General features: G+C 45.1%; 1 long non-coding RNA gene across 1 annotated transcript in view; it reads right to left on the minus strand.

Moving 5' to 3' along the window:
* The window catches only part of LOC133380774 (uncharacterized), a 48,387-nt gene extending 39,567 nt beyond the window's left edge, over nucleotides 1-8,820 (minus strand). The window contains exon 1 of the long non-coding RNA XR_009761543.1: nucleotides 8,755-8,820. This is a non-coding gene — a long non-coding RNA (uncharacterized LOC133380774). The remainder of the gene's footprint in view (nucleotides 1-8,754) is intronic.
* Nucleotides 8,821-9,494: the final 674 nt, after the last annotated feature.

Raw genomic sequence — 9,494 nt, forward strand, 5'->3', positions numbered from 1 at the left:
TGCAATAAAATAATAACAGGGAGGGAGAGAGATAAACAGAAACAGTAGCCCTGTGCAGATGATATGGGGCAGGGGTAGCTAACATAGAGGGGAGAGCATAATTTAATCTATTAGCCCCACCTTAATTCCCACACATTGATTGTCTCTTCTGCACAGAGCTGATATATAAAGGGTCTGCCACCTGCATTTTTGCAGGGTACGGGTTGCATGAACTGATCTGAAGAGCTGTAGCCCAGTGGTAGAGCACATGCATTGAATGCAAAAGGTCCTAGGTTCAATACCTGGAATCTCCAGGTAGAGCTACGAAAGACTCTCTGTCTAAAATCCTGGAGACCGGCTGCCATTCGGTGTTGAGAATACTGAGCTAGATAGCCTGACTCAGTATAAGGCAGCTCTCTATGTTCTTATGTAAAGCTTGAACAGTCCCTGTGCGGAAGGTCAGATGAATATGGGCCAGCAAGAACAATCCCATTCCCCTCTTCCGTAAATTGCTTCACCCTAGATAAACATCCCCCCAAGGTTGGTCTCTCTCTCATCTGCTGAGAATCTTCATCAGTCTGAGTTCTCAAGACATTTTCCCGTTGTCTGTCCCACAAGCCTGGCCTGAGAGGCATTCCAGGCCCAGTTTGATTTCCTCATCTGGGTCTAGCTGATGCTGCATTAAACAATTCCCAGATTTATCCTTTGCTGCCTGACCGGCTCTGAACAATCTCAAATTTTGCTGCAGAGAGCCTTGCAGTAAACTTGTTTATGGTTGCTGTGCCTACATGCAGAGCTGGTCCCCCAAGGTTATAAAACAGCTTCCGAGCACTGCAGATCTCCAGCAAGCGTCCTGTTAAGTTGTACAATATACTGTATATCTGTGACAGGAGAGGGAATTTTTAACTTAAAGAAAGAGCAACCCAATGAAGTGTTTAAATTCCTGTTGTAAAACAGCCACGCCATGGTACAATTAATGGGCACAGTCCAGCTAAAGTGAAACATTCTGGAATCCCATTGATTTCGGTAGGAGAGTTACATTGCCAAGGTTTTTCAGCCACTGAGCTACTGGGTGTTGTTTCAGGGGCACTTTGATCAGGGCTGGCACCAGGTATGACTGAGCCCTTGGGCACCAGCCTGCCCTGGGCCTACAGTACCGTAGCCCAATACCCCCCCATACAGGCAGCATGGGACTAATAAACCTGCCTGCGCGCCCCACCTAACTCTTGAGTCATGTGAATGATGCGTGCATGTAGCACACATGCCTGCCATCAACCAAAATGGCAGCAGGGGCGTCAGCCCCTTAGGGAAGTCCCCACTGCCATCTTAGGTGATGGCAGGCATGCGCGCACAGTACACATAGCATTCACAGTGATGGGAGAGGTAGGTGGGGCGTGCGGGAGGGCTTATTGAAGCCCATGCTATCTGTATTGGGGAGGGTCTGGGAGCTCCCTCTCTGAAATCCATGGCAGGGTCAGATTGTAGGATCCAACGCTGCGATGGATCACGGGAGTAACCACCTCCCACCTAAGGAGGGGCCCTTCAGGGGCCCCTCTTGGCTGTAGGGGCCCTTGGCCAGGACCCAACTTGGCTGCCCTCTGGTGCCAGCCCTGACTTTGATGATGGGGAGAGGCAGCCACCAGCTAGCAGTGTCAGGAGAGTGGGGTAATTTCACACTCTCACAGCCCAAACGTCCACCCTCCCCAGAAGTTAAAAATCAGACTCCAAGGTTCTTCAGTTTGTGATTTTTAGCTCACCCTGAGTTTCAACACTGGGGCAGGGATAGCTTTTCCGTGGTGGGGATAACTTTTATCACAGGGCTTCAGCAATGGCTAAAAGCTCAAGGCCCAATTGCATGGGTCCTTACCATCCGAACATGGCCTGCCTTCTTAGCCAGGTCACCCAGTCAGTGGAGACTGGTGGCTCTGATGTCAGTGGGGGAGTGAATCCGCTCCAGGATTTAGTCCAAACTTTCAAGGAGCTGTCCAGGGTGCCGGAACCTAATCCTAAAATAGGTTCAGCACCTTGTATTGTACATCTCCTTGATAGTTCGGATTGAAATCCAGAGCAGATTCACTGCCCCCCTATCATTGGAGTCATCATTCGCCACTGCACACAATCACATGGTAAGGGAATCCACACATGGTGGTGAGCCTCTAAACATTGCAGCAGCCCCAGAGATTGAACTCATGGCGGAAAACTCACTCTGGTGTCACTGCTGTAATATCCAAAGAGCCCCTAACTGTCTCCAGTTGGGACCTTTCATCTCTGAATACACTGTTCCTTATGGCCATGCAGCAAACTTCACAGAGCCTAGCTTTGCCATATGCAGTTTCTAAGATATACAGGTCTCTAGCCCATGGAGAACAAACCTGTTCACTCACGGAAGAAATGAAACTGTGCAGTACAATCCTAAGCAAGGCTGTCTCCAGATCTGAGGGGGGTACTTGGCCAAGTTTCATCTGATGGGCCCTCTCCTGTATCAGCGACCCTGGTGGGCTTACCTGGCAGCAGCAACCAACAGCAGTGCTGTAGTCGGTCACAGGAAGCTTGGAGACACCATTTGAAATTTCCCGCAATGCGCCTGATGCGTCACACCATGGCATTGTTGGAAATTTAAAATGGTGCCTCCAAGCGGCTTGGCTTTGGGGGTCCTGGTTGATACCCAAGAATGCCACGTGCCGCTGCCAGGCTTGATTGCATGCATCTTTGCTCTGAAGTAAGCCCCAGCATGCTCCCTAGTAAGCTTATTTAGGATTGCAGTCTTTACAACAGGAAAAATGAAGTGAAATTATTCAACATGTGCATTTTATTCCCGTCACTGAAGCTGCGTTTTTTGATCACAGACTCTTTGATTATATAAGCACACTGAAAGTTAGGGCTGTGCAAAGCCTCTCTACCCACTCTGTGACTCCAATCCGGGAGGGGGGCACCCTGGGTTGACCAGGCGACCACCACCATATCCTGCCTGGTCCCAAATAAGTTTGAAGGCAGAGGGAATGTTACATCAAAACCATTATTAAACATATAGCTGGAAGGGGGGTGTGATGTTCCTATATTAATGTATATATGGTAAGTGTTGTTGTTTTAGAAGATACATGGTAAGTGGAGTGAAAGAGGAGGGGGAGTGAATGGGCAGTAGAATGCGAGATGATTGGCTGAGTGTTTAAAATGGCTGAATGTATAAAAGGAAGAGTGAGAGTGGAATCGGGGGGGAGAAGAGAAAGAGTGGATTGCTTGGTGGGGTTTGAGAGAGTTGTTTTGCCAGGAGAGAGTGAAGAAGGAGGGAGGTGGAGTTCGGATTAGTATTGAGTAAAACCATATGCTTATGTGCCTTAAGAAGAAATCTTGTTAAACTTGTTAGCTTTGTTATCTGTAATAAATAGTTAATTTGGTTTACCAAAGGCCTGATCCTTGGCTGGGGTTTCACAGACCAGAAGGGAGGGTAAGGTAATGACCAAGGCTGAAGGGGAACTGTAACAAATGGTGGCAGCGGTGAAGAGAATAACAATACTAGTATTCAGAGTCTCTAGGAATACTAGTATTGGGACGTTACTGGTGGTTGCCTAGCAGGGGGATCTGTTGAGATCTGTGCTAGAGCGGGGAGAGAAACCATAAGAGAGAGCGGTCCGGACTGGTGGAGTCCCTGGTGGTGCCTAGAGACAGGCAGTAACCACGCGCAGGTAGGAACCTGACAGGGAGAGCCAGGGAAGGAAGCCTCCTCCTGACCAAGATGGGGATTAATTCGACAAGGTGCTGCAATGTCTCCCGCCCCGTCAGATCAAAGCCTCAGTGGAGGCATTGACTGAGGAGAGGCATCACAGCACCCTGCAGAATCAACCCCTCTGCTGAACAGCTGATCAGAGGGTGGGAGCGATCTTGCATGGGTGATGCTCTGCAAACTGCTTTCCTAAGGAAAGTGCCTTGCAAACCACCCCCCCTAGAATCACTCTGTGGGCTCAACAAACTGTCTTGCAAACTGGGACCCGCAGTGATCCTGTGGGGCAGTGGCAGCACTCAGGCAGGAAAGAGAGCCATGGTTGCCTCTTCTCCTGCCTGATGCCCTACCTCCTGACAGCCCAAGGTCGCTCTGGGTCATCCAACCATCCAACCTTGCACAGCCCTATTGTAAGTTCTAAGAGCTATATCATTATTTACTCACCCTCAGAAGCGTTTTGCTGAAAAGAGACCCATCAACTCAGGGAAAATCACCTGGTCCCTGAAGTTCCGCTTGCACTTCTGTCTTGTGTTCAGATACATCTCTTCTTTACCTGTTATATTTGGCTGATTCTTATCCAAATTGGTTGCTGCTGGTAATTTTTTTAGGGAGGGAAAAAAGACCATCCAAGTGCACTGTAGCTTCCCAACCTGTTCTAATGATTAATGTATTGCTGTCACTGCCATGTTCTGCATTTCCCAAAATGAATGAAAGAAAAAAGTCACAATACATGTTTCTTTCTCAAGGAAAAACCCATATACACACACATTTAAATGTCTGTACATTGTAAACTGCAAATTATCCTCTGTGTGTACAAGTCAACCATTTCCATAAAGATGAATGGACTACTGAAGGATGGAAACACAATGCAAGGCTTAAACAAGCGTCATGCCATAAATACATATTAGACTTTAATCAGTACAAAGCACAGCCCTGCCATCTCATATTTAAGGAAGCAAAGGTACCTTTTTTACCTGTCTTGGTTTGAATACCTGTACAGGTGCTCCAGTTTCATGCAAGGTGATTCTTTCTAGGTGATACTAAAGGATTGGAACATAAGGCATGGGGGAGGTGTTTCAGACAATGGTGCCCTCAGGGTAAGGCTTTGGGGCAGGCCCCACTCAGCAAAATGAGAACAGCCCTGAAATGCAACAGGACTGGCTTACTAAACATCTAAAGAGGAGGCTCCCATAAGACCACTAGGTCCTAGGGATGGAAAGATCTGTAAATTTCTGATTCTCTCAGTTTCCCATTCTTCCAGTGTTAAATTCAGTTCTCCACATCTCTGCAGCAATTTGTGATTTTTTAAAAAAATCCTCATGAAAATTCTCCAGCATTTTAGTATACACTTCTCCTAATAACACATTTCTGGTGGCAGTTTTAAGTAATGTACACATTTTTGCAAGCCATTTCACATCATATTGTGCATTTTTGCATGTTATTTTCACTCATATATTCATTTTTATGCACACTTTCCCCCAACATATGCATTTTCGTAAACACTGTTAGGTTGGCAAACTGCATTGCAAAATTAGAATAAGGATGAATTTTGGAGCATGGCTGTGTTTCGGTTCTCATATTGTTTTGGAAAGTGTGAATTTCATAGATATGGCTTGAAATGCAAACTGAATCAAATTTCTCACCCATTCCTGCTAGCTCTAAAGTCTAAAATTACCTAGCCATACCACTAGTTTTAAACTTCTCTTTCTTACAGGTTGGATCTTGCAAACATTTCTCCTAGTCCAAAGATCCACATGTTTTCAGAATGATGCTCACACATCTCTTGTGTGTGTGGTCTGCCTGATTCTTTCCAATGGAGGGAGCAGCTCCACATTTGCTAAAGACTCGACATATAGATCTTTTTCTTCCATTGGAATGAATGGGTCCACCATTGCTGCTGATGGTAGAGCTTTAGATTGCTGCATCATGGTGGCAGTCGCATTTTATTTGTAATCCACTTTTGTAATTCAGGGTTTTTCTATAAAAATCAAAATGCAGCATTTAAAAGGGTCATATTAAAACCAAATGACAATTGCCCATTAAAAGCAGTAGCAGACAGCATGGCCGGGTGGCGACGCTCTCCTGACCTTGCGACAGCTGAGTTGCTGCTGCTTTACAATAATGCTGGGAAAAACAGAAGAGAGTAGAAAATGAGGAAGACCAAACAAGAGATGGACTGATTCCATAAAGGAAGCCACAGACCTGAACTTACAAGATCTGAATAGGGTGGTTCATGACAGATGCTCTTGGAGGTCACTGATTCATAGGGTCGCCATAAGTCGTAGTCGACTTGGAGGCACATAACAACAACAAGAACAAATTAAACCAGAACTATCATTAGAAGCTAAAATGATGAAACTGAGGTTATCATACTTTGGACACATCATGAGAAGACATGATTCACGAGAAAAGACAATAATGCTGGGGAAAACAGAAGGGAGTAGAAAAAGAGGAAGGCCAAACAAGAGATGGACTGATTCCATAAAGGAAGCCACAGACCTGAACTTACAAGATCTGAACAGGGTGGTTCACGACAGATGCTCTTGGAGGTCGCTGATTCATAGGGTTGCCATAAGTCAAAATTGACTTGAAGGCACATAACAACAACAGCAAAGTGAGAGGGAGAGTGGGAGAGGCAAGATGGCAGGGAAGTTGGTGCTGTGCAAATGCACCAGAGGAGCCAATACGGTGCTCCTGCCAGTGCGCCAACTTCCCCACTACTTCCCTCCTGGTAAGCAGCAGTGACAGCTGTTACTGATTAAAATCCTCCCTAAAAAGAACACGTTCCAACTCTCCCCATGCAGGGGATAAGTACCATGCAGCAAAGTGAGGCAGCTGCTTCAGGTGATAGAATATAGGAATGCAGACGAAGGCAAGTACAAATATATGAAAGGTGCAGCAAGACCTTTGTGTGGGGTTGGCCCTAGGAGGATGGGACGTGGAACCATGAGATGCTCTGCTTCAAACAGCAAAAAGTCTCAGACCAGAGTGGATGGCCAGGAAAACACATGCACACGCACACATGCACATGCATGCGTGTGTGCGCGTGCACACACACACACACTATAACATTTTCAAGTCTATCCTGTGAGTCTCTAATGATAAGATATCCTATGTGTGTCTCACTGTCTCCAATGAGGCTTAGAATAACAGAGTGAACCATCTAGTCCAACTCTTCGCTCGAGCAGGAAATCCAGAGCATCTCCAATGATGGCTGCCGAGCTACTACTAGTTAGTGGGTTGAAGACCGCAGCCTTAGATCATAAGCTCTTCGGGGAAGGGATCTGTCTTCTGATACAGCGACCCCCACATTGATGGTGCTGTATAAGAAAACACTGAGCAGCCACACAAATATAGTTAATAAATAAAGCATACAAATGAGAAAATTGTTTGTTATGTCCATATATAAAAAGTACCCAGTTTCAATGTCATCATAAAAAGATCTAACTCTGGCCTTATTAGTCTATTTTCCTAGATCAGATATTAATGGAAATACGTTTTCTTAATGCTTTTTTATTCTAATTTATATTCCTAAAATTTGACAGAAACGTCTACACCGTGTTGTTGTTTTAATGGCAGGTCTTAATTTAATATCAAAGATGAATCATCACTTCAGTCTGGGGAGCAGGAGCACAGGAGCTTAACAAACCTTTGCTTTTACACATGCCTTTTGTGTTAGTTGATGGAAATGTAGCAGGAGGCTGCCAAAATTTACACAGAGGGATTAGAATGCCAAGTGTGTCAGGACAAGAGATTAGCAAGGCTCTTAGGATGTGTGATTAAGAGACTGGCAGGAGCTTTTTATTCAAGTCATGCAGCTGAAGGAATTTGAAGCCAATACCCAGAATATTGATAGGGCATATTTCATGTAAAACAGAAGGACTCAGTGATGTCTTTAGCATGATTTAGTGTGATTGTCCAGGGTCTCAGGGGGTCTTAGACCCTTTACTTTTTTGGAAGCAGGGTCCCATCAGGGTCCCTATGTCTCAAATGTCCTATGAGCCAATCAGCATGAAAGGGGAATATGTTAGCCACTGAGAAGAATCTTCTGACTTGCTTCCTTCTCCTTTCCTGCTGACTGGAGTCAATCAGAGTGAAAGGACGTGAATCAGCCACAGAGAAGACTCTTTTCAGTAGCTTAGACTCTCCCCTTTCATGCTGATTGGCTCCTACGGACATCTGTTGTTGTGGGGGAAGGCATTAACAAGGATCTCATTTTCAACCCAGCAGCAAAAGAAAAAAAAGGCAGGAGGATCTGGCTGTGACTATCATGAAGGGACCCTTCACTTCTGAATTTGCCACTACATTACTGGTCTTTAGGCCTTACATTGGCATCTGTCAGGAGAAGGTTTTTCAGTATCACCTGAATGGGAAACAGTCAATGATGGTACAGAGTGCCCTAAAAATTGTGCTTTAACTTTTAGGAATGTTAGCTTGTAACTGAACTGAGAAGCTCCATACCACTTTTGGAAGAACAACAAGAAGAAAAATCATAGGAGAAGTTTCAGCCATTATCGAAATTCAGGCTGAGAATGTTCAGTGAAGATACTCTACATGCATAATTTTTTAGTACATTGGACACATCATGAGAAGACATGATTCACTAGAAAAGACAATAATGCTGGGAAAAACAGAAGGGAGTAGAAAAAGAGGAAGGCCAAACAAGAAATGGATTGATTCCATAAAGGAAGCCAGAGACCTGAACTTACAAGATCTGAACAGGGTAGTTCATGACAGAAGCTCTTGGAGATCAGATTCATAGCGTCGCCACTTCACCACCATGCCTGCATCGCACCTCACTCCCTGTGGTAATCAGGAGCTATGCTTGCCATCTGGAAACCAGATAAGCAGTGTCCTCCTGTCTTCGCCGCCTCACTGACTGCTACTGGTCACAACTGCTTTCTATTTATGTGTGTGCATGCATGCATGTGCATATGCATTCACTCCTAACAGTGAAGGAAGACGTCACTGAGGGCTCATTCATACAGGAGCTAAACTTTGTATTAAAGACGAAGCTTTTGCCATTGCAACAGATTTGCAAGGTCCATACTTCCTACCTTCCAATCTGCTGTTTTCCATTCACACTAGTCCTCTGAAAAGGTTCAGTAACAGGAAAGGGTCAATATTGACCTCTTAAGGTCAAAATTCCACTTCCTCTGGTTACCTGGGCCACTGAGCATGCTCAGTTTGTTCCAGCGTAAGTTTCATTAAAAAAAACCCTGAAGTGAGATTATTTGTATTTTCCCTGCTACAATCCAGCTGAAATACACATAATTGTTTGAACAGTGTTATGGTTTTTTGCACAAGTTAGGGGGGAAAGAAAAATAAAGCACTGTTTGCAGCAGGCTTGCAGAACGGGAGCCAGCCACTAAATGTTTCTTTGGAGCCCAGAGGAAATGAAATGAAAGGACGAGTAGGAGGGAGTGGGGAACAATTGACACACCCACCTAAAAGCATCAGAGCACAACTCTGCAAGCACTAGAGATACAAAGTGGAGACATTTTTTCCTTCCCTTTTCAGATTATCAGAGGATTGGGGTAGTATGGATTTACAGGGGGGATACTGTGTGATAGCTTCTGTTTGCCAGTAACATCATGTGAACCATGAGGATTAAAAGGGGCTGTGAGTAGCACCAGACACACTAAACCTCCATGTGAATCAGCCCTGAGACACGAAAGGGAGGTATCTTCATGCTGGAGTGAATCCTAAGATTTGCAGAAGTATAAAAAAGCTTTTAAAAGCAAAATCTTAGAGGACAACCCCTCTCCCCAAAAGAAACCTCAATCAGAACTGAGTA

This window comes from Rhineura floridana, chromosome 3, assembly GCF_030035675.1.
Source record: "Rhineura floridana isolate rRhiFlo1 chromosome 3, rRhiFlo1.hap2, whole genome shotgun sequence".
In the NCBI taxonomy this organism is placed as follows: Eukaryota; Metazoa; Chordata; class Lepidosauria; order Squamata; family Rhineuridae; genus Rhineura; species Rhineura floridana.